Source organism: Lactuca sativa, chromosome 5 (genome assembly GCF_002870075.4).
Source record: "Lactuca sativa cultivar Salinas chromosome 5, Lsat_Salinas_v11, whole genome shotgun sequence".
Classification (NCBI taxonomy): Eukaryota; Viridiplantae; Streptophyta; class Magnoliopsida; order Asterales; family Asteraceae; genus Lactuca; species Lactuca sativa.
Genome location: NC_056627.2, coordinates 315,885,521 through 315,912,530, shown reverse-complemented (window position 1 = coordinate 315,912,530; position 27,010 = coordinate 315,885,521). Strand labels below are relative to the sequence as shown.

Here is a 27,010-nt window from a genome sequence, read left to right as displayed (position 1 = left end):
TAACTCCCAAATTGTCGTGTAAGTCACTCATCTCTTAGTTATACTCAATAGGCTAATAAACTTTTCTTTGTCTTTGCTCCGTTACACGATTAGAGTGGATTTCAACCTATGTTTTTCTAAAAAATACAGATAAATATCAACAAGTTTGACAAAAAAAAGAGAAGCGATGAGAACCAAAAAATAGCGAGTATGAGAAACAATTCGCAAGAGCGACGGGCAATCGGCAGGCCATGATTATGGAGCGACACACATCGGTCCAGATGAAGAGTGTTAATGTGAGTAGTGGCTCGATGAGGGGGATATAAACTCAACGAAACAATGGGACCATAGAAGAAATGATTGTGACATAAAAGAAAACAAAAAGTTCATGATAGGTTAGGAGTGAGGGTTTTGAGTTTTGAGTTGTGAAAGATTCATAATTTTTCGTTCTTTTAGATGATGGGTGAAGTCTAGATAGTGATTGAATTTTTCGATATTTTAAATATTTCAATATTTTCTTTTTCTTTAGTTATATATTGATAGATATTTTAAAGATTATGAAAACAATAGAAGTTTTAACTTTTAAATGTTTTATTACTTGAGTTAAGGATGATCCTCCCTTTGAGATATTTAAATGTTTTCACCATTCCAAAATTGTAAAACAAAGGAATTTGGATGAGACATTTAACTGTAACATAAAAGTGCACTCTTAAAAAGATTCTTTTTGAAACCGACGATGTAAAAGAAAAAAAAATCATAACTCCTACTTGTTTTTATAACTATAGACGCATGAAAATGAATATAAAAAATAGTAAATAAATTTTAAAAAATAATATTTATTTAAATACGGGAATTTTTTTAAAATACATGCATTAGAACAAAGATATAAATCTTTGTAAAAAATAATTTTCTAAAGAATACTAGTTTTTTTAAAAACAATTTGAAAAAAAAAAACAAAGATGTAAAAAATAATTTTTGTAGAATATAGAAAACAAATTAAAAAAAATATAATTTATAAAATCAGAAAAATCTAAGAAAAGCAAATATAAAACAAAATTAAAAGAATATTTGTAAAAAATCAAATTTTATAAAATTGTAACAAAATAATTTTTTTTAAAAGCCTAAATTTTAGAAATTATATAAAAAGAAAGTTGTAAAAAAAAATAAGTGTAGACCAAATTTGTGATAAAAATTAAAAAGAAAAAAGGCAGGTTAAAGTAAAAAACAAAAGTTAAGGGGCTTAAGATAAATGAAAATGTTATTTCGTTAGTACGGTAATTTAGTAATTTAGGAATGTTTTATAAAAAGAACCGTTAGAAATCGGAAGTCGAAAGGTTGGGTCGGTGTATTCGCGCTTAAAATAACCTTCTTCACTCATCCCTCTGGCTTCTCTCAAAACAACATACATACATGTTTCTTTGAAGAATAGGGTTTTATTTGGAGGTTCTTTTTCTTCTATCGACACCACGTTTCCTCTTTCTTTCATTCCCCGGCGTTCAACAATCCTCTGCGTTTCCCTCTTCCTCTGTTAGGTAACGTTCTTGATTTTTTTTTTGTGTGTGTATTTTATTGATTTCGTTTTTGTTTTTGTTAGGCATTTTAAATTAGGCTAACATCTTCAGGCCTCCCTTCATCACTGTGATGGATTCATCGGGCTATTGGGTTGTACCTTTATTCTTTGTAGTTGTAGTATGACGTCTGGTTCCGATGTCAGTTTGGTTCACCATCATCATCGATCAAGAAAACGAGCACATGTCTTTCTCCTCTGATTTCTAGGCTGTGAGTTTAATTGTCTCTTTTCTCCTCCGATTTCTGGTTTTCTTTTTTCTTTCTATTTCTCGTCCATTTATTTTTTGTTTTGTTGGTTTTTTGAAGCAGGCCACCTAATAGAAAGCACCCATCAAATGAAGATGATTGGTCAAACAATAGTTAAGTTTAAATAGTCTTGAAACCCAAAAAAGTACTGTTTAGTTGTAGATTCTTCTTCTGTGCACTTTAGGTGTTTGATGAAATGTCTTAATGTTATTGGATTAAATTATTGAGCTATTAGAGATTCAATCAGGGAAAGAAAATTTATTGTTTGTAGTTTTAACTCAATTAGAAATAGAAGTGTATTTGGTTCTAACTAAGAGTTGCCTATAATTAATATACGTTAGGCTGAAGTGTTAAATTTCCATATTTGAAACAGATTTTGATTGTCATTGCTACAAAAATATATGGACTTATGTTTGTAATTTTCTTACTGCAGGATTTTTAGAGATTGAAAATTGATTTTTGGGGGCATAAGGAAAGTAAGCTTGAATCTTAATCAAATGAGGATACTTCCAAGAGGTGTTGTGATTTTTTTAACAATTTATATGCTGAGCTTTTTGTTTCAAGGCCACTACAAAGATACGCTTTTAGTTCCATTGAATCTCAAATAAGGGTGTTGGGTGATTTCTGTCTTCTATCCACTGAATTACAAAAGATATGAGTCTGTAACTCTGTTTGTTTATTTCCAGAAATACCCCTCTGTTCCTAAAAACTTGTGCTTATCTGCAGGAAATGATGGGATTAACTTACTTCATGTTGAATCAATCAAAAAAGATGCTGAATATTGCACAGAAACACCTTCAGTACTTATTTAGTATGCCTGGTAGATCTTTACATCAGGGAAGGAAATGCCTCATGGTGGATTGAAATGTTAAAATCAAGTGGTCAATTAATATAAAGAGGTGCTGATGTATACTTTCGTATCTCTGATGAGGTAATAATCAATTCCCTTTTGTGAATAAAAAGTATTATATATGGGATTTTTGTTAAAAAACTTCAGTTTTTTTTGTAGGAACCTCTTCATTCAGCTGTGATTATTGTTGTTACCTTTTATTTTAGCCAAACGAATTATGTTAAGAAAGTATGGATTTCATCTCATTCTTTCTGGTGGTGATCTGTACAAGAAATGGGATCAGGTATTGCAATTTTTGTTACCTTATCATCATATATCTTAATACTTTAATAGAAGATAATTTTGTTTTCCAATTAGTACTTAATAGATAATTTTCATTATCGAATATATGAAAATAACCATACATTTCAAATTATTTAAAATGTGGTTTTTGACAGGTCATTCTATGAGTAATGGTGCAATAAATCCAAAGGTTCCAAAAGAATTTTTTTTAGTCCACAAAGAGGTTTTCACTCCTTATATATATATAGATATATATATACACATATATATATACACACACATATATATATATATATATATATATATATATATATATATATATATATATATATATATATATATATATATATATATATATATATGAAGTTCATAATTGCATGTGATACAGAGCAAGAGAAACACACTTGCACCTGATCATGAATCAAATCCATGGGCATTTTATGTAAGTGTTTTTAGCATCCTAGTTTCATTTTCTTTCTATTACATTATTGTACTTTCAACTCTTTCTGATTAAGACATTGCACTTTGAAAATTTTATCCAATTTACACATTTACCCTTTTGGCTAATTTTAACTAAATCTGCTATCGACATGTAATTCCAGGTTTGGGCAATTTTAGTAGGATCTTATACAATTCAACATATGCAAAGAGGCAGTATGTTGTCTCAGTTAAAACATCCGAATACATGTCTTTCAAAAACCAATGGAAGGTAAATGACTATTTTGCCCTCCAACTTCTGTCACCCACGTATTATATCTATTGCAATTTCATGTTGCAGAGTATTTCTCCGGAACAGGCTAAAAGGTTTACCAAAATTAGAGAAAGGGAGGGTTTGATCGAGAATGATGTGGTATGAAAATAACCATGCATTTCAAATTATTTAAAATGTGGTTTTTTTTATTTTAAGTATTTTATTTTTGTTTTTAAGGTAAGGACTTGACAGCTCATTGTTGTTCTATGAGGGTGATGGTAATCCAAATGTATGCATTTTGCATGATATATTGTTGACTTACTCGTGCTACAACTTTGATCTTGGTTATTGCCAGGTAACATGACAATATTATTTATAGAGTAAATTACAATTTCGTCCTTATGATATGTCAAAAGTTATGGTTTTCATTTAGAAAAGTAAAGGTTGTTAGGTTAGTTGTTGTTTTTTTTTTTTATTATTATTTTTTTATTTTTTATTTTTTTTTAATCTTGATTTTGTTTTAATTTTTGGGTGTTGATTGAATTTAGTTAGGTCTTTATGATTTAAGATGAAGGAGATTGAGAAGATGAAGATTAGGGCAAAAGAGTCATTTTACTTTAAAACCTTTTTTTAATGCCGCCAGAGACGAACCTTGCAGCAAAACTAAATTTGATTGTTAATTATTAGTGTTTTTTTTTAAATTTTTTATTATACACAATATTCTGCTAATGTTTGTAAGAAATAATTTTTTTCTTTCTCACAGGGCTTGAGTGATTTCTCTCCACTATCCTTACTCATCATGAAAGATGAATCACAAGCTTTCTGGTGTTTTGTTTTTCTTCTTTTTTTTTTTATGGAAAGATTAGGTCCAAATTTCAACCGTGATCAAGGGCTTTTTGGTCATTTAATAAAAAAAAAGAGTAATGAAATTGAAACCAACCTGCCCTCATAAATGGTTGAAGTCCATCAAATTTGAAATTTGAAGGAATTTGTCTGAATTTTCAACCAAATGCACCATTGAATGGAATCTTGAATTCCAATTTCCTTGGAATCCACAATTCCAATTCTTGGCTGCAAATCGATTACTAAAAATAGTATTTCAAGAAAATCCAACAGAACTGAATTCCGTCCCAATTGTCAACCAAACACGTCATGAAATGGAATCTCGAATTCCAATTCTGTCGGAACCCGCGATTCCATTTCTTAGCTGCAGTTTCTAACATGTATATTATTACTGTTTTGATATGGCAGCTCATTTCACAACTACTTCAAACAAAACGACTGCTTCTGTTTCTACTGGATTCTGATATAATTCAAAAAGGCAAGTAAGTTTACTCTTCTACCCTCACAAACTACACTACTAATTTGACAATTTAGAAAGATTTTTTTTTTTGGAAAAAGATGGTATTATGGTGGCTCAGTTGGACTTAATCACATCATGTCAAAATTGTTGTTTGTTTTAGACTTAATGAGCAGCCTAAATTTACATTGTATTTTATAATCAGTAAGGCTTATTGATGAGTATGATAAATTTATGTATTATATAATCAGTAAGGCTTATTATTGATGCTCAATAAGGTGTGTGGTTATTGCATTGAATCTCAAATAAGGGTGCTGGGTGATTACCACTGATTACAAAAAGATCATATGAGTCTATGACCCTGTTTGTGTATTTCCAGAAATACCCATCTGTTCCTAAAACTTATGTTTATTTGTTATCTTCAGGAAATGATGGGATTAACTTACTTCATGTTGATTCAATCAAATAAAGATGTTGAATATTGCATGGAAAACACCTTCAGCAGTTATTTAGTGGACCCTTTCTTATTTAGCTTTTCTGTTAATGTTTAAAGGTACATTATTGAATCTCAGAAAAGGGTATTGGGTGATTATGCCTTCATGTTATGAAATTATGAACTTGCTTTATCAAATTGCCACTGATTACAACCTGACAAAGCATGGAAACAATATGTAAGTGAACAGGTAGCTCTATGACCCTGTTTGTGTATTTCCTGAAATACCCCTCTGTTCCTAAAACTTGTGCTTATTTTTTATCTTCAGGAATTGATGTGCTTTTTTATCAAAAAAAATGTTGAATATCGCATGAAAACGCCTTCAGAACTTATTTGGTACACCTGGTAATTCTATACAAATTATATTTGTTATTTAGTCAATTCTTTTTATCGAACATTTTAGTTTTTCCATGATTGTTTTTTTATCAACTCTAGATTTCATATTCATATACACATTCTAAATGTAATTTCTCTTCTTTTGCTCCACATTTCATCACCATAGTTACGCTGTTTTAGTGGCAGATAAATTGAAGAACTCATATTTTGTGTGCCATAGTTAATTCTTTTAAATGGTTAAAATTCTGATTAGTTGCAGTTGCTCAGAGATTCCTTCTGATAAGATAGTTTATTGAAATGATGCTACAATCTTCAAGAACTCATATTGACTAGAAATATAGGTAATGCCACTCTTCCATCAGCAACTGGGTGGGGTTAAAGGCTGTATAATTTTTAAAACTTATTGCTCAGGTAAATTCAAATCATAGCATTATACTATTAATTCTTTTCCTAGTTTTCTTTTTCCAAATCGAACTTAACGAGGCATTGTTTTAATATTATACTTTCAACATTCAACCTATTAAGAAATTATGGATACAAAAATGGAGATTATAAGTAGTAACTCATTTCTGTTACGTTTCTCCATGTTTCAAAGGTTCTGCTCAGATTCTTGCATGTTTTGTAAATTTTGGGTTTTAATTTTTCCTGATATATTACATCATCTAATGGGTTTGATATTTTAGCATATCCAACTGATTTTGGAAAAAAGCTTATATCAGATTGTGTATTGTTCCTGATATAAGGCAAATAACCCTCCTTTTTTTTTTTTAATAAGTGCTGCACTGATAAAGTGCTACCTGGATAATGGCATCTTATATTTACTGGATTTGTGTCTATATCTATGATTGACTTGATAAAAAAATGCTTTCTTTTAGCAAAGAAGAAATAATCATCATATATGTTGAAGGAGCCACAAATTAAACCCTAACTCCCTAAAAAACATAATAATAATCTTTTTGAAAATACGCTACTCATTTCATGGTGTGTAATGTGTTTGGTCTCAACTTCAAACAGCCTATATGTTAAATTTATGAAAAAGACCATTTTGCCAATGTCTTTTTCATCTCTTCCATTTCCATGTTAAAATTCACTACTTGTCTTCAAAAATTAGCTGTCTTTATGTTTAAGGAGCATGATAACTTTAACAACACAGATGTTAGATATTCACCACTTCTCTTAAAAAATTATCTATCTTTTGCATGATATATTATTGTTGACTTAATTGTTCTACAACTTTCATCTTGGTTATTGCTACTATTATTATTATTTATAGAGTAAATTACAGTTTCGTCCTTGTGATATTTCAAAACTTATGGTTTTCATCTAGATATTTCTTTTGTTGCACAAGTGGTTGATAAAGTGTAGTTTTGTTGCAAGGTTTTTCCCTGGAACTGATGCTGTTACAAAATGTCTGTGAAGTTCAATTGAAATTACTATTTTGTCCCCATCTTTTTCTCCTTCATCCTCTAAACCTAAAAATTCCTCAATCTCCATCTGAAAATCCAATCAAACCAAAACCCAAATATTAAAACTAAAACTAAAACAAAATTAAGATCCAGGGTACCAACAAAATGGAAAAAAAAAAAAAAAACTATGGATGTTGATTGTGTTTTAATTTTTTGGGTTTTTTCGATTGAATTTAGTTAGGTTTTTATGATTTAAGATGGAAGGAGATTGATAAGATGAACATAAGGGTAAAAAGTCATTTTACTTAAAACTAATCTGTCATTTTATTTAAACAGATCAAACACCCAAGGATCTACTACCCTCACTGGGTTTCTTTCTCTTTTTCTCCTCCATTTATCTTTTGTTTTGTTGGGTTTTTGAATTAGATCACCTACTCTGCACTTTAGGTGTCTGATGAAATTTCTTAATTAAGTTAAAGAGTTGTTTTGCGGGTGAAAATGTTGTTGGATTGAATTATGTAGACAAAAGTAAATAATCACAAACCAAACCAAACCAAATTAAAACTTTTTGAGCCATTAAAGATTCAATTAGGGAAAGATAATTTGTTTATTTGTAATTTTACTCAATTAGAAATACAAGTGTGTCTTGAATCTTAATCAAACCAAGAGGTGTTGTGATTTAGTGTAACAAGTTCCAATCCTTTTGCTCAATCACAATGTAATAATGTGTTTGACTTTGCTAACTTTTCACTAATTCTGTCTTGTTATCATAATCACAGACATAAACATCTATCTCCAATAACATCATGAGTTTATTTATTTGAGTTTTAATCTTTTTGTCAGTAAGGCTTATTGATGCTCAATTAGGTATGTGGTTATTTTTTAACTTGCTTTCATTTATTTGTCAGTAATGGACTTTCAACTTTTTCTTATTAAGACATTGTGCTTTGAAATTTTTACCCAGTTATATACTACTTTTAGCTATTTTCTTATTAGGACATTCTGCTTTGAAAATTCTACCCAATTATATATAGCACTGTACTTCCATTTATTTCTTATTGCAACATAACATACTTTGAAAAATCTGCCCATTTATAGATAGCATCACACTTTCAATTTGTGTTCCAAGGCTACTACAAATTTACACTTTTAGTTCCATTGAATCTTAAATATTATAAGGGAGTTGGTTGTTGATTCCAGCCTTCTTCTATCCACTGGTTACAAAAGATTATATGAGCCTATGACCCTGTTTGTGTAATTCCAGAAATACCCCTCTGTTCCTAAAACTTGTGCTTATTTATATCATCTTCAGGAAATGATGGGATTAACATACTTGATGTTGTTGAATCAATCAAAAAAAGATGTGCTTTTATTCAGTGAATTGGGACATTAGGGAAGGAAATGTTAAAATCAAGTGGTCAATATAAAGAGAGGGTGTTTGTGTGTACTTTCTTATCTCTGATGAGGTAATAATTAATTCTTGTTTGTGAATAAAAATATTATATATGAGAACTTTGTTTGTTTAAAAACTTCAATTTTTTGCAGGACCTCTTCATTCAGCTGTTGTGCTTGAACAAGCATCTTATTGTTGTTACCTTTTGTTTTTTTAGCCAAACGAATTATGTTAAGAAAGTATGGATTTCATCTCATTCTTTCTGGTGGTGATCTGTACAAGAAACGGAGGGGATCAGGTATTGCAATTTTTGTTACCTTATCATCATATATCTTAATACTTTAATAGAAGATAATTTTGTTTTCCAATTAGTAACAATTTTCATTATCGAATATCAGTGGTTCTGTAACAATAATATATAATCAATCTTTTTAGGGTAATATTACATTTATTATTTTTCCTATAAAGTCACTGTACTTAGAAAAACTAATTGCAGAATTATCATATCTAAGGATTTTTGTGAGATAAGTAGAGAATGAAGTTTAGCAGAATAGTCCAATTTAACAACAACTTTGAATACATTGAAATTGCTTGTAATGAAATAAGTCTCCCTCCCTATAGATGCAGAAGAGATGGGGCCCATCCATATAGGAAAGATAAATTTATGTATTTTTCAATCAACAAGGCTTATTGATTCTCAATTAGGTCTGTGGTTTTTGCAAGGTGTAAGAATGCAGTGAAGTCTGAGAGAAACACTGTTTAATGATGCAAAGTTAAAGGTAACAAATATACAAAACAAGGGTGCCTTTTAGTTTTCCATACTTTAAAGAATATTTTTCTAGGTTATTTTTTAGGCCTAAATGCAATAATAGATAACAACTTACTTTCATTTATTTGTCCATCCTTTCTTTCTATTACAGTAATGGACTTTCGACTTTTTGTTTGTACTTTGAAATTTTTTCCCAATTTTAGCATGCTACTTTTAGCTATTTTCTTATTACAACATTATACTTTTAGATGATGTCTACCCGATTATAGCATTCTCTGAAAATATGTTTATCATTTTTTTTTTTTTTTTTAAATGTGTTCTACTGATTTCAGGTCTATCATTCCCTTCTCTTTACTTGTATAGTGGAGGAGTCTGGCTTATCTGTCATACATTTAAGGAGCATAACTATACCCTAATCCCCGAAAAGATTCTCTGAAAATATGCTCCTATTATGGATAAAGAATAAAGTACATGCCTTCTATGTGTAAAAACTAATGAACATTGCTTATACTCGTATAAAAATTAAGAGAAAAATAAATTTAAAAAAAATGCTATTTATGCTATACAGTGGTCAAGCTTTTTGGATTATGAAGGCTTAGTCATGGATCCAGATGCTTTAAAACAGAGAATATTCTATAGGGGCAAAAAAAGGTTTTTTTATATTTTGTTGAAATTTACGCATTGACCCTTTTGGCTAATTTTAACTAAAATCTGTTCAATTCCAGGTTTATGCATTCTTACACAGAGGCAGTATGTTGTCTCAGCTAAAACATTAGAATACATGACTATCAAAAACCAATTGCAGGTAAATGACTATTTTGCCCTCCAAGTTCTATCACCCAAAAGAGGTTTTTATATTTATTGCAATTTCATGTTGCAGGGTATAAAAAGGTTTACAGAAATTAGAGAAAGGAAGGGTTTGATTGAGAAAGATGTGGTATGAAAATAACCATACATTTCAAATGTGGTTTTTTTTATTTAAGTATTTTATTTTTGTTTTTAAGGTAATGATATATTGTTGACTTACTCATTCTACAACTTTGATCTTGGTTATTGCCAGGTAACATGCCACTATTATTATTTATAGAGTAAATTACAATTTCGTCCTCGTGATATTTCAAAACTTATGGTTTTCATCTAAGATATTTCATTTGCTGCACAAGGGGTCAATAAAGTATAGTTTTGTTGAAAGTTTTCTCTCTATGGTGGAACTGTTGGTATTGCAAAATGTTCGTGAAATCCAAGTGAAATATGACTATTTTGTCCCTCTCTTCTTTTATCCTTCATCCTGTAAACCTAAAATTCCTCAACTTTAATCTTAAACTCTAATCAAACCAATACCCAAAAATTAAGCTAAAACTAAAACAAAATTAAGATCCAAGGTACCAACAAATTTATTAAAAAAAACCATGAACAGTAAACTAAAAAGATTGTTAGGTTAGAATTATTTTTATTTTATACTTTTGGATCTTGATTTTTCTTTAATTTTTGGGTGTTGATTGAATTTGGTTTGATTTTTATGATTTAAGATGAAGGAGATTTAGAAGATGAAGATAAGGGCAAAAAAAAGTCATTTTACTTTATCTAATTAGTCATTTTACTTTGTGTTTTTTATTTATTTATTATACACACAATATTTTGCTAATAATTGAAATAAAGAATTTTTATCTCACAGAGCATGAGTGATCTCTCTCTCTCTCTCTCTCTCTCTCTCCATTATTATTCATCTTGAAAAATAATTCATAAGCTTTCAGGTGTTTTATTGGAATGATTAGGTCCAAATTTCAACCGTGATCAAAAAGCCATGCACTCTCAACTATTTCTTTGCGCTATCAAATGTCCTCCCTCTATCTCAATATATAACAAGGGTATTTTGGTCTTTTAATAAAGAGGGAGGAATGAATCAAAACTGGCATTCCTTCCGCCTGCCCCTATAAATAAATGGTTCAAGTCCATCAATATATGAAATACCAAGGAATTTGACAAAGTTGCATTCCGTCCGAATTTTCAACCAAAGGCACCATTCAATGGAATCTCGAATTCCAATCCCACCGGTATCCACAATTCCAGTTCCTAGCTGTGATTATCAAACATGGAATTTCAAGAAATCCAACAGAAGTGTATTCCATCCAAACTGTCAACCAAACACGTCAAGAAATGGAATCTCGAATTCCAACTCTGCCGGAATCCGCGATTCCGTTTCTTAGCATGTCTATTATTGTTTTGATAGGGCAGCTGGTGGAACTATTCAACAGCCCATTACACAACTACTTCAGACAAAACAACTGCTTTCTGTTTCTGTTGGATTCTGATCCAACTCAAAAGGCAAGTAAATTTACTCCTCTACCCTTGCTAATTAAAAAGTATCACATGGTTTCAGGGTATTTGAATACGATAAAACATTAAGGTTATGGGAGGTGTTACGGACAAGGTAATAAACCAAACTGGACTTTGCTGATTACTTAATATACATGTAAAATGTCTAATAAGGTAACAATAATAAAAAAAATCCTTTCCATATTGGCCTCATAAGTTTGTATGTTGCAACTGAATGCTATTTAGATGCAAAGGTATATAACCTTCTATTAAAACAATATAATTTTATAAAAAAAACATTATATTTTCATAATCAAAGCTATTAAGACACTGTAATTTTATTATTCTTGCTATCAAGTCACTCTACATCCACAAACTAAACATTTTTGTTTTTGGTTACCAGTTATAGCATATTATAGCTTTAATTTTTTTTTATTATCAAGACTTTATTTTGAAAATCTAAACTTGCTTGATTTTGGTAAACATATATAGCATTTTATACTTGAAAAATCTAGACTTTGAATGTCTAGACAATTGTAAAATATAGCTATAGAGATTTTTTTTCTTACAATCTTTTACTATTAAGCCATTGTACTTTGAAAATCTAAGCATCTATGATTTATGTTACCATCACTAACATTATACTTTCAATTTTCTTTCCTATTTCTGTATATCTTTTTTCATATTAAGACAATGTGCTTTATCTTAAATATTACTATTTAAATTATAGTGTTATACTGCTAATATCTAACATATTAAGACACTCATTTAATACCTTCCTGATGAAGACATTGCACTTTAAAAATCTCACCTATTAAGACTACTAAGTTTAAAAACTTCTACCATTCAACCTTTTTCTTATTAAAGCAATACACTTTGAAAATCGAATATTATTAGATTTGAATTTTTTTTTTTTATCATTCAACCTTTTTCCTGATTAAGACAACATTTTATTTTTGAAATATAACATATTTAAATGTTATCTTTTAACTTTTTTTTTCTTATTAGGATAATACATTTTGAAAACATTGTACCTTTCAAGTTTTTTCTTGTTAAGACTAACCTTTTGGAAAATCTAAGATATACTTTTATGAACAGGTTTGCCACATGAATAAGGAAAGTCAAAGATGGAATTCTAATGTTTGTCCAACAGTGACAAGGAAAATGAATCGCTTTGGAAAGAATATGAGGTATATTACTAATTTTATGCATTATAAAAATTATATTAATCGTAACAAAGATTGTTACTAGCTGTATAAATTATTGTAGATTTTTCATAGTCAAGGAAATGTGTTTGAAGCTAGATGAGGATGTGAAAATTACATGGTGGACTTAGATGCTACGGCCTGATCATGTAAGTTGTGGGATTTGTCTGGAATTCCATGTGTACAGAAAATTATTGCAATTAATTTTATCCATCAAACACCTTATGGATATATTAATTAATACTTTTCTAAAGATAAATATCTTGAATGTTACTCTTCAAACATACATGTTAATGGAAACAATCTTTGGCCCCAAACTCATTACATTAAGCCCTTGCCCCCCATTGGCAATGAGGATGGTGGTTCTTCTTCGTCTACAAATCTAGTCACTTTGGAGTAGTTGGTTAGATAGAAAGGGGGTGTAGTGGGGATTATATAGGTTGCCACTTTTGTAAACATGTTTTGGTGTTTTTTTATATGTACATTAATTAATAATTATTACACCCGTTGATTGCAGCATACTTCCACTTGCTCTTTTGTTACCATTTAGGATGCCTTTTTTGTGAATTGTTTAGGCATTTTAGTACAAATGGATGGGTGTTCTGTAGAGACCTTGCAGCGGTTGGGAATCTGTTGTCACAAGCGGGATTTAACCGTCCAATTCCGGTAAAATATGAAGGTTTAAGCTGTTAGGATTTAATTAAAAGAAGCATAAACAAATAATCAAAAACCGGTTAATGTATAAATTGTGGTTGTGGGAAGACATATTATCAAAGGGGAGGGAAGACGAAACAAATTCAAATAAACGAAGCTTGGTGGAAGAAGTCATTTTTGTACAAAATGGGACAAGGGAAGGGAAGGGAAGGGGACTACTCTTTAATTAATTCACAACTTGGGCCTCAAGTAACTTTTGATTACTATCAATCAAGATTAGTATTTCCACATTTAGCTTCTTTGCATGGATCTTTAATTTTTAGGTGGGGTTTCGTCATAGTTGATCATTTAAGTACATAAAGGAATATATATATATATATATATATATATATATATATATATATATATATATATATATATATATATATATATATATATATAAAGGACATATTGGTATTATGGAATTTAACTATATTTAATGGTTACACCCCTTCTTATTATGTACTTTTAATTACAAATACCATTTTCTGCAATGTATATTTCAAAGAGTACAATATGGGTGTACTATTTTGTGCAATCTACTTTTAAGGTGTACCGTTTAGAATAATTAAAACACCATTTTCTGCAATGTACTTTTAAAATCATCCAAATACTATCCAAACACCATTTTATGCAATGTACTTATAATATGTATCGTTTAGTATCATCCAAACACCATTTTATGCAATGTACTTTTAAAAACAACCATTATCATAACAACCAATGTCAAAACAATCAAATTCAACTATATCTTGTACACTACTAAAACAAGCATGAACAATATAGCTCCCAACAAAAAAACAACCATCTGCATAAATGCCATCATCTGTCTATGTTCTGTAAACCTATTTAAGTCTTCCTTATCTTGTTGATCGTCAACTCATTTGAAAAACCCACAACTTCCTTGTACCAACTTAGGATCATGAAATAAATCAAATTCATTGTTACCTTATAAGTAGGGCATTGCTAAAATTTCACTCTGCCCTTCTTCTTACTTCATGAAATCCCTATGGAGCTTGATTTTGGAAAGGATGTTGACATTATTACGTGGGAGAGAAATGTCGACCGAGTCTTGCGAGGATGAAATTGATATAAAGGGGGATGTCATGTTGACTACCATGTAGGATTCCACATAGGATCCAACTTGCCAACTCAAGAGAGGGTTACCGCCAACAATGGGTAAAACCTTGTAATTACAATAAATAAACCCATTAAACAAAACCTCAGGCTTTATTAACCCCAAAAGACGCACTAGGGTAAAATCAATATTTTTTTAAAACCTAAGGGCTTATATGGAACTAGCCCTTATTATTTCTAGTATTGCATTATAGATTTCAATATCTAACCTATTAAGACATTGTAAGACTTTGTATTTTGAAAATAACTTGTTTTATTTTGGTCAACTTTTATAGATTTATATCTTCAAAATCTAACATTTAAATTTTGTTTAATAAGACGGTGCACTATGATAATATTGCATCTTTCTACTTTTTTCTTATTAAGACATTCATAAAAAATGTTCTTTCTATTTTCTAACATATACTTTGAAAATCTAAACACTTATCACATAGTCCTTTGTTATCGAGAAATTTCAACATGATTGATTTTGGTTACCACTTGTAGGATTATATTTTCAATATTATCACTTAACTCATTTGGTTTCGTTTTATTACGAGTGACAGTGAAGTATGTGAACCTTATTGCTAGCCAATATTTTATTTATTGAAAAGGGTATATGACAAGACTTTCGGGTATTGTGTGTATTGTAAATAAAATTTGTATTCATTGAATAAATCAAAATGTATAGTTTATTCAAATAAGTTAAATAACAGGTTATGATGAAACTTTTACTAGTAGGATTGAAGTTAATAGCATTATCATAAAATATGTCGCAATGATAACGAAACGTTATATATATATATATATATATATATATATATATATATATATATATATAACTATTAATTTAGTGTTAGTTTTAACTCTTGTTATGGTTAAGTGATTTAAAAATTACGTATTTGACTATTTTTAAATTTTCTTTTTATCATTTGAAATATAATGTTTATAACGTAATGTAATGTAATTAATTTTTGTTATTGCAGTATGTTATTATTAATTAATTTTAAAGTCGCTTATTATTATCAAATTTTTGTAAAAGATTAAAACATAGGTATAAAGTTTTTTTTTTCTATTTATCTCACGTTAATTAAACATTTTATATGTTATTACAGATTTAAAAGCTTATGAGAGTTTATTGGAAATTTGAAAGGTCATGAGAGTTTCAATTTATATAACATGTCATGATGATGTGATCACTAGTGGAAATGTGTAACATCCATAAAAATCATGTCAAATGTAAACTTTTTAAAACATTTTAAAACCAATAATTATTACAAAACTTGTTTTCAAAAATGGTTTAGTGTTAAAGTATCCAAGAATCAGATTATAAAAATATAAGGAGGTGCACGATCACGCCTTCGCCTTCTCGCGATCATCAGAATTTCCTGAAACAATAATCGATAAATATAAGCTCGAAGGCTTAGCGAGTTACCCCCAAAATACCAACGCCATACATATATAATCATATCATATAAACAAACAGCATGCATTATGAGCCTTCAGCCTGACGGGGCCGCCTCGCAGGCCTTCAGCTTATCTGGACCGCTCTCCGAGCCTTCAGCACGTCTAGGACCGCCTCGCAAGGCCTACAGCCTATCCGGACCGCTCGTCGGGCCTTCGGCCTGACTTGACCGCCTCGCAGGGACTTCAGTCTATCCGGACCACCCTAGGTATGTTGGCCTTCAGCACAAAGCATGACCGCCTCAACCCAACCCCCAATAAAACAATCATGTGCACATAAATATCATACGTTAGCATATATAACATTCAAATCGATCTAACAAATCACTTATCATAACAACATCCTATAACCAAGATATAGACCTAATCGGTCACTAACATAGCATCATCCTATATACCAAGATACTGACCTAACGTCCTAACCATGTCCCTAAGCATATCATCATCCTAATTACCAGGATGTCAATCAATAAGCTTATCATGCAATATCCCAGATACAAATCCGAAAAGGGTCGACATTAGTGCCTTAGACCCTGTTGATATAATCACGAGAACTCACTTCACAAGTAGCTCGAAGTGATAAAGTCAATCTCCACCAAATACAGCTCCAAGTCCAACACCTACATCCACCAATGATCCACTTCCATAGATTCCCAAATTACCAAAATACCCCCATAAGTCACACTGGTCAACCATTGGTCAAAGTCAAAGTCAACAGTCAAAGTCAACAGTCCATGTTGACCCAACTCGTCGAGTGCAGCTAGCAACTTGTCAAGTTCCTTAAGAACTCAGAATTCACCAAAACCCTAATTGACTCAACGGGTTTTCAACCAACTCGTCGAGTCCATGCATGTCCAGATGTCGGGAAAAACCCTTACTGACTCGTTGAGTCCTCTTATCGACTCGCTGAGTTCATGCATAATCAAATACGGGCAATCTTCATCCGACTCGCCGAGTCGGCTATGTGACTCTTCGAGTTCATTCAGTTCATTTCTAATCCAAACGTTTTTAAGTCGCTCTAAAGCTCCATGTTGCAGATCTAACTTCCTAGGGCATGGTTTCCACGTAAAGTTGCAAACTTTACATACATGCATGGTCCTAAATGCCAAAACCAACTAAGGGAAAGGTTTAACCCAAAGAGAAAGGCCCAAGCTTGATAAATCAGATAACTTTATGGCTATAGGGACTAAGAGAAGTCCAAATCTGAAGTTACAACTTCAGATCATGAACAATACCCGAAATGGTTCACATATATGCTAAAATGGCCCTAAACTTAAGTATAGAGAGATCTAGGTAGAGGGAAGTCAAGGTAACAGCTTGTTACCTTCAAAATGATGCACATGTGAAGTAGATTCAGATCCACAACTTTTCCTTTGCTCCAAGATCCTTAAACTTCAAACCTTCTTCACAAAATGCACCAAAATCACTCTTTAAATCTCACAAACACTCAAGAACAAGTCTACACTGATTAGGGTTTCTTCTGGTCGTTAGGAGGTGGTAAGGGGCTGGAGGAAAAGACTTAAGGTCCCTTAAATAGGGTGCAAACCCTAAAAATTAGGGTTTCATTTTCCAGCTCCTACTCGTCGAGTTAGGGTCCTCCGACTCGTCGAGTAGGTCCAATAATCCATGTGGGCTAACCTGACTCTACACAACGAGTTAGAGCAACCAACTCGTCGTGTAGGTCCATAAACATGTATATAAGGTTTTAAAACTTATACCTGGGCATCAGGGTGTTACAATTCTCCCCCACTTGAATTAGACTTCATCCTCGAAGTCTGCTGCGATGAACAATTCTGGATAGTGCTCCCACATCTCTGCCTCCGGCTCCCACATCCACTCTGATCCCCTCCTGTGCTTCCACTGTACCTTTACCAAAGGTACTTTCTTGTTCCATAGAACCTTTACCTTCCTCTCAAGAACGGCCAATGGCCTCTCCATGTAATTCAGACACCTATCAACCTGAATATCATATAACGACACTACCGCCTGCTCATCTAGAATGCACTTCCGCAACTGTGAAACATGGAAAGTGTTGTAGACCTGACTAAGCTCCTTAGGAAGATCTAGTCTATACGTCACCATGCAAACCCTGGCAGCGATCCTGAATGGCCCGATGTATCGGGGACCCAACTTCCCCCTCTTCCTGATGTGAATCACACCTTCCAGGGTGAGACCTTCAGGAGTACCATGTCATCGACCTAAAACTCCAACTCAGATCGACGCCAGTCGGTGTAACTGTTCTGCCGACTCTGTGCGGTCTACAACCGCTGTCTGATCTGCTGAATCATCTCGGTAGTCTGCGAAACTATCTCGGTCTGACCCATCATCCTGTGACCAACCTCGCCCCAACAGACTGGGGTGCTACATCTCCGCCCATACAACAACTCATATGGTGGAGCACCAATACTGGATTGAAAGATGTTGTTGTCGGATAACTCTGCAAGGGGTAGGTACGAGTCCCAGCTCCCACCGAAGTCAATAACGCAAGCTCTTAGCATATCCTCGAGAGTCTGTATGGTCTGCTCACTCTGGTCATCTATCTGCGGATGATAGGCCGTACTGAATTGAAGCTGCGTGCCCAGTTCCTCATGGAACTTTTTTCAGAAACGGCAGATGAATTGAACATCATGGTTTGAGACAAATAGAGACCGACACCCCATGGCGAGCAACGATCTCGCGGATATACATTTCGGGTAGCTTCTCGGCCGATGAACTCTCCCGTATTACTAAAAGGTGGACGCTCTTGGTCAATCGATCCACGATGACCCAAATAGCGTCGAAGCCCTTCGCCGTCCTCGGCAGCTTAGTAATAAAATCCATCGTGATCTGTTCCCACTTCCACGTGGGAACCTCTATGTAACAACCCATTATTTCAAATCAATATAAGTCTAAACTACAATAGTATGCAGGTAATTTAACATCATAATATCTATACATTAAGAACTTTGAATGCTATAGGACATGTTTATATAAATTATTGTATAAACATATATTTGAAAACCATACTCCTATGAATTATATATATATATATATATATATATATAATGAAACATATATTGATTTAAGTTCAAGTTTAAATAAAGGGGCTTATACTTCAACTAAAATAGGAAAATATACAATATATATATATATATATATATATATATATATATATATATATATATACATATATATATATATATATATATATATATATTATATATATATATATATATATATATATATATATATATAATACAAACCTTGAACAACATTTAGAATGAAATCAAAACCATGAACATCATTTAAAAACAAAAGCAAAACCGTGAACTCCATTAAGAACAAAAGCTCAACCGTGAACACATTATGAAATAGAATTCAAACCGTGAACACCTAATTAGAATGAAATCAAACCGTAAACCCTTTACCATTTGAGTTTCTAGACCGTAAACACTTCATCTTGGAAGTGTATAACCGTAAACTCTCATCAAATATCTTCATAATCTTATCTAAAATCAGCTTCCCTATGTGATTACACCGTAAAACTTACATTCACCGCCTTATGAGTTTCCTTCATATTTAAGGAACAAATGAATTCATTATACGCTTACAGTAAACGTAATTCACTCATATGCTCTCAAAACTCATATCAAAGTTCTTCGTATCTGCAAGCAGTTACCCAGTTAGCCTTCAAACATTCAAATCGATACCTAGAATTTTCTTCACTATTAGTAAGAAATCCATATGAACTAATATTATTTATCTTGTTAAATCATTAGTTATCTAATTTATGCATGTAATTATGTGTAAAATATAATTAGGATACGGTTAATCACACATATTCTATATTGGGAATCATCGCAACCCCATCGAAACTAACCAGAAACTCACACACAATGTGAGTTCATACCCCTACGTTTTCATGATTTTTCACTGTTTTAGGGGAGAGGATGAATACAAGTGTAACACAAGAAATTGTGTTGATATATAAATGTTTTCAATATTTATTAATTGTTTTCTTTAATAAAATTATATACTTATATGAATTATATATTTAGGGTTCAACAGGCTTAGAATTGATAATTTGACTCCATTTCCTGTTCCTTGTTTGGTTGTGGGTTGGGGTAGAATTATTTATTCGACTATCGGTGTAATCAAAATTATATAAATATTATATTTGTATAAGTATAAATTCATTTTTAACCTGCTAAACAAAAATATAATTTTTGCAAACTATTTTAATACCATTTGGATATAAATACTGAATTACACGGGATAACCGTATCACAAATTTTCAATTTAAACTTACCGAATTATTTACAATACAAAAGTTTTCATTTCAGAAAAACACAAACATATAAACTATAATGAGTATAGTTTATGGGACTTACATATTACTTTTCAAAGATCAGATTTCAATAAGGATAATAAACATACAAGATACAGTTTGTGGATCATGTATACTACTTTATATATTCAGGATAACTTACGGATAACAAACCTATAAAATATATTCAATATAGTTTATGAGAAAAGTTTACAGTTTGTCTATTACAAAGTAACTTTTCATTATTCTATACGTAAACGTCAATATAGCATTTGTGAGACACACTTCAAGTACTTATCTAAGTACCAACCAAGTCCTGAAATTTATAACCAGAGTCTCCTGGAGGGAGAGCGTGACATTTGTGTATAGATCTATACGTGACTGACAATCCCGCACCAGAGCTGCTTGCAACAGCTAGGCCCGCAGGCCTGTGGTGACAAATGTCGTACCGATAGCGACGCCTGAAGAACGTCGTATTCAGGCCATCTTAGGTCATCAAGCATGGTTATAGTAACTCACAATTTGGTATTGAACTATACGATTAGTGTATGAATAAGTAAACATCTTCATATAGTCTTATTAAATAATAAAACTATAATACAATATTTTTACAAGTACAAATGTAGATTACCAAGTCAGTACAAAGAAACACACTTTTCGTGGTTTCAAATTGGTTAAAACTACAACATACTATATCAGAGTACAATAACTTTCATAAATTTTTGAGAAGACGAGGCTTCATTGACTCATGTCTTTTAACTTTTTGGTATCATGTATACAATGACTTGAACACATATGTAAAACTTATACTTTTTCAATACATGGCTGTTGTACTTTGATTACTATTATGCAAATTTTGTGATATTATACATGATGTCATCCGCCCCTGAACGTTTCCGCCGTTCCGGTTTAGGGTGTGACAGATTGGTATCAGAGCATTGTTTATAGCGAACTAAGTATATCAAACCATAAAAGATATACAAGTATAAATACAATGAGGCTGAAGTGCTCTGACTAAAAGTACACTTTTAAAATCTAAGTATTTTATAAGAAGTATACTAACATGCATACATACAAGTAACAATATTGCAGTGAGAACTACATAAAAGTATTTAGATGTTGGACACTGTAGTTAAACCTGGACAATTATGTAATCGTATATAGGATAAATATAGCCTGATCAACTATATTTATTTAATATATGAATAACATGTGTTTGGGAGTAATCGTGGTGTTGCAACAAGTCTAAAACTTGCCTAACCTATGAACCAGAAGAACTCGAGAACCAAACATAAATTTAAATACTATGGGAGTATTTATAACATGATAACACCATCTCTAGATTTATTAATAACTTTTTCACCCCTATTCTCTCATAGATAACATGGTTGGATTTCATCTGATGGGGGATCCGTACTTTCCCAACCAAGGGAACGTAGGATGGCTTGAATAGGAACTAGAAGTAGACTTAGAGGAAGAGGACATTCAGGAAGACTCTAACTCGGAACCAGAAGTCTATGATCCACCTTAAGTTGCCCAAAATCCCAATCCCCGACATAACTTCCAAGGTCCAACACCACAGTGGGTAGTAAACTTAGAGCGGTGGAGTCGTGAACAGGGTTAACAAATTCCCTATAATGGGACCGAAGCTTCTACAACCTTGATGAGGGAGCCTTAACAGACAGAGCCATCCCTGTGTTTGTACGTCAAGTTGCTCGTAACGACGAGCAAGCAAGATCAGCCGTCCACTGAGTCGTAGAGGTTGGTGCTACTACGGTAGCCAACACGGTTCGCCTCCACCACTTGAGTGAATATCAAGAGTTAACCAGAAATCACACTGATGCCTGCAAAGAGAACTAACTACCAACCGAGCTGAGATTAGAGAACTTCGGCAACGCCAAGCCGCATTAGAAAGGTGTGTGTTGGAAACAGAACACCATTTGGCCACATCCAGGGCTGAAGCCAATATAAAACAAAACGATGCTTCTCGCGAGTAGGGCACACCCTACTCACCCTTTTCGATATACATTAAGCCTAATTATAGACTCTAGTGTTATTTTTCATGTCTATGGTTAGACCTCGAAATTTCATTTTCGAATGGTCGGTATGCTGTCAAAGTTTTCTCGTTAAGTTGGTATGTTGTAGACCTACTTCAGGGTCAAATTTTACGAACTTTATACAACTAATATACCCATGAAATTGACATGCATTATCTTTTCTTTAGAAAATATCTATCAAAATTGTTGATGATATTTTACAAGTTATTACTTGTGGTAGACTCTATTTCGAACTCTTTACATAATACATATTGAACCGGTGTGTATTAGTTCAAAGTCTCCTGATTTATAATCACTAATAACTTCTTACCATAATTTTCATCTTTAAAAAACTTGTAGATAAAGATGTCGCCACATAAATCAAATAGACATTTCTTACCCTCTACCTGAGCTTCCCGGATCAAGCTCACAAGTGGAGAATCCACTGATATCCTCATACATGTTACTGGGGTAGAAGATCCAGCTGACTTGCAGCTCAGAGCGTCCGCAACCATGTTTACTTTACCTGGGTGGTAAAGGATCTCATAGTCGTAGTCCTTGACTACATCCAGCCACCTGCGATGTCTCATGTTTAGGTTCGGCCGATCCATGATGTGTCTTAGGCTCTTGTGGTCCGTGTATATGGTACAACAGACCCCATATAGGTAATGTCTCCAAATCTTGAGAGCGAATACCACCTCTCCCAACTCCAGATCATGAGTATGGTATCTCGTCTCATGCAACTTCAACTGCCGCAATGCGTAGGCTATCACTCATCCTCCCTGCATGAGGATCGCTCACAGTCCTGTGATTGATGCATCACAAAATACCACAAAATCCTTAACTTCTTCCAGGATATTCAAGACTGTAGCCTCACATAGTCGCTATTTGAGGGTCTCAAACGCCCTCTGCTGCTTTGGGCCCCACCGGAAATCCACCCTCTTCCTCGTGAGACGAATGAAGGGTATTGCAATCTTGGAGAATCCTATATGAATATCTGGTAGTACCCTGCCAATCCCAAGAAGCTCATGATATCCGAGGGAGATTTCGGAACCTCCCACTGCATAACCGCCTCGATTTTGGCCGGATCGACCAAAATCTCCTCCTGGTTAACGAGGTGTCCAAGCAACTAAACATCTCGTAACCAAAACTCACACTTCGAGAACTTGGCATAAAGCCGCTCACATCTTAAAACTCCTAATGGCTCTCGTAGATGCTCCTCATGCTGCTCTCGGGTCTTGGAGTACACCAAGATGTCGTCTATGAACACGATGACCAAGCGATCGAGCATCAGTCTGCAGACCCAATTCATCAGATCCATAAATATTGTCGGAGCATTGGTGAACCCAAACAGTATCACGACGAACTCGTAATGTCCATAACGAGTCCGGAACGCGGTCTTCTCCACGTCCTCCACTCTAACCTTGACCTGATGGTACCCGGACCTCAGATCTATCTTGGAGAACCAAGATCCTCCTTGCAAATGATCAAAAAGATTATCTATCCTCGGGAGTGGATACCGGTTATTCACCTTCAACTTTCTAAACTCCCGGTAGTCAATGCACATCCGGTGTGAATCATCCTTCTTCCTAACGAAGAGAATCGACGCTCCCCATGGAGAACTACTCGGACGAATGAACTGCTTGCCCAGCAGTCCCTGTGTCACCACTAGCATAATTGGGCTAGGAAATTTTGTCTATATGTAATCAACTCATGATGTATCTTGTAGCTTCAAGTTTAAGGTTATACATATTACTCATTCAAAAACAACCATTCGAATCAAAACTCACTCGTGAAGCCCTAAACGTACTTCAATACATTTCATACACTCAACCTTGGGTTGTAACCCTAATATCCCGGTTCAAACTCTTATTAGACCAGGACCCTCTTATTGGGCCTAATGGGCCAATAAAATCTCAATTGGATTATTTTGGGTTAAGAAAACTTATTTGGGCCCTAAATGGACCCACATTCATTAAACTATAACATTGTAGCACCTGGTTCTTGGTATGTATTTTTATCTAAGTGTTTTGCATTTTTTGCCTGGGACTCGGTGAGTTGAAGGACCAACTCGTCGAGTAGGAGCGGGTTTGGACACAGGACTTAAGTGGCGGACTCATCGATTCGACGACTAGACTCGACGAGTAGGCTCTGACTGGACAAAAACCCTAATCCGAGGGTTTGCACCCTATTTAATCATCTCTTTCAACCACCACTTCGTCCCTATTGCTCCCAGAAACCCACCATAGCAAACCCTAGCTGTTTTTGAGAAGATCTAAAGCATTTTTGGTGGATCTTGCTAGTTGTGACCATAAGGAGGGAGGGAAAGACTTGAGGAAACAAGTGAAGACCAAGGGAACTCGAGTTTTTGCATCTTCCACGGTTCATTGGAGGTATAAAGTTGTAACCTTGCTCCTTCATTTGATAGATCCCTTTTCTGGGGAGATTTAGGGCTTTTATAAGACATTTTTGGTGACCAACCATGATTGCAAGCATGGTTGGGGTTTAGGCTTCAGAATCAAGTCATTAAGGGAGTCACAAGGCAGTTAGGGGTTGCTTTTGCACCCATTTAAGGTCCCATGCATCTTAAGAGCTTATTTTATGTCCTTTTGAGCTCAAAGTCCCATGCATGCACGTAAAGTTTGTAACTTTACGTGCTAGAATGATTGAAGGAGCTTAGATCTACCGTTTGGTCAAGAGTTGTACGCTAGAAATCAAAAAATAAGACTTGGACGTGCCCGACTCGACGAGTCGTTCTTGGGACTTGACAAGTTTGAGGCGAAACTCCCCTTTTCTGCTAAGGTTTGAAGGAAACCAGTTGAGCACAAGAAGGGTTTTTAGAGGGCCCAAGGGAGTGACCCAACGTATTGGACTTAGTCTTAGATCTGGACTTCATTGGACTCGACGAGTGCAAGAACGGACTCGGCGAGTCCAAGGCAATCTCCTTGCAGTTGAAGATGAACTCGATGAGTTGTTCATACAACTCGGTGAGTCAAGCACATGACTTGTTTATCAGATGAAGGAACTCGACGAGTTGTTCATCCGACTCGGCGAGTCGGATGAAGATTCATTCGATGTTCATAAGGGAGGGGGAACTCGTCGAGCCATTGTTGAACTCGACGAGTAGAGTCGTGGATAAGGTCGGGTAAAGAGTTAGGGACTCGACGAGTTGGCGGCCCAACTCGACGAGTCGGGTCAACTGGAAGTTGACTTTGACTTGGACTTGGTCAGGGGTAAATTAGTCATTTTACCCTAAGAGTATATATCAGATTCTGACTAAGTGTTTTGTGGGGTTTATAGCCGGAGGATTTCTGGAGCAACAGCGGACCGAGATTTCCCGCACAGATTATCAGCAGCTACTCGTACGAGGTGAGTTACCTTCCAGTAGCGGTGGGTCTACGACCACAATGTCGGCCCACCAGTAGGAGTTGTATGTTAGATGATTGTCTTTGTGATATTCATCTAGGTTTTCTACCATTTGATATGTTATGTGCTAGTATGATATGAGATTGTATGCCAGTAGCGGTAGGGGAGATAGTCCTCAAGATTTCCGGTCGATAGGGCCAAAGAGGGGTTGTCATACCCAGTCATACTAGATAGAATTTGACTATGTGATGCATGCTATGTGGTAGTAGTAGAGGGGTGAAATAGTCCCCAATATCCAATCGACAGGACCGAAGGGGTAGGCCAACACCCAGATATGCTAGGCACTATCCGGTCGACAGGACTGAAGGGGTAGGCCAGCACCCATATATGCTAGGCAGTATCCGGTCGACATGACCGAAAAGGAGGCCAACACCCATATATGCTAGGCAGTATCCAGTCGACAAGACCGAAGGGGTAGGCCAGCACCTAGATATGCCAGGCAGTATCCGGTCGAAATGACCGAAGGGGTAGGCCAACACCCAGATATGTTGGGCAGTATCCGGTCGACAGGACCGAAAGGGTAGGTCGGGCACCCATATATGCCTGACAGTATGTGTTTGTTATGTGATTGTATGGTATGTAGTACGATGGGGGAACTCACTAAGCTTCATGCTTACAATTTACAGTTTTGGTTTCAGGTACCTCTTCAGCGAAGGGGAAGGAGATAGCGTGGTAGCAACACATCATACACACACATTGATTTTCTGCATTTGAGATATTCTGGGATTGTACTCTGACATGTTGTTATTATATGTTTTGGGCTTTCAGACATGATATCTGGATTTACAAAATGATATATTTTTACGTAGTTTTCTTATGAATGTTTTTATAATTGGTTAATTAAAATGAAATTTTTGGACTCAAAATTTAGGATGTTATAAGTTGGTATCAGAGCCCTGGTTTGAGGGATTCGGACACACCCTCGGGGGTGACTGGACTCAAATCGAGGGATTAAAAGATTTTTACAAGGAAATGGTTTTCTAAAAGACAAGTTAAAAGGAGTATTGGAAAAAGAACGAAGTGTGTTATGTGTGCGACCAGCCAAGCTTAAGTAAGTATTCCCCAAAGTACCCATACAAGTTATGTTATGTTTATCAGTTTCAGTAGAATAACATGCTAGAATATGACTAAGGA

General features: G+C 34.0%; 1 long non-coding RNA gene across 50 annotated transcripts; it reads left to right on the top strand.

Moving 5' to 3' along the window:
• The first annotated feature begins 1,335 nt into the window (after positions 1–1,335).
• Positions 1,336–13,596, top strand: LOC128125941 (uncharacterized). Of its 50 annotated transcripts, none has more exons than XR_008223308.1 (25): positions 1,339–1,511; positions 1,574–1,758; positions 1,858–1,907; positions 2,228–2,270; positions 2,359–2,452; positions 2,521–2,725; positions 2,804–2,927; positions 3,082–3,149; positions 3,315–3,368; positions 3,529–3,635; positions 3,705–3,776; positions 3,855–3,972; positions 4,381–4,442; positions 4,869–4,942; positions 5,343–5,588; positions 5,679–5,755; positions 8,465–8,618; positions 8,698–8,843; positions 9,269–9,324; positions 9,647–9,781; positions 9,883–9,965; positions 10,040–10,119; positions 10,195–11,745; positions 12,729–12,820; positions 12,900–13,117. It is a non-coding gene; the product is annotated as an uncharacterized LOC128125941 (long non-coding RNA). The 50 variants fall into 50 exon arrangements; XR_008223313.1 differs by having other exon boundaries at positions 1,341–1,511; positions 2,228–2,725; positions 10,195–10,251; positions 10,319–10,374; positions 11,090–11,745; XR_008223306.1 differs by having other exon boundaries at positions 1,341–1,511; positions 2,228–2,725; positions 10,195–10,251; positions 10,319–10,374; positions 11,069–11,745.
• The last annotated feature ends 13,414 nt before the right edge of the window (positions 13,597–27,010 follow it).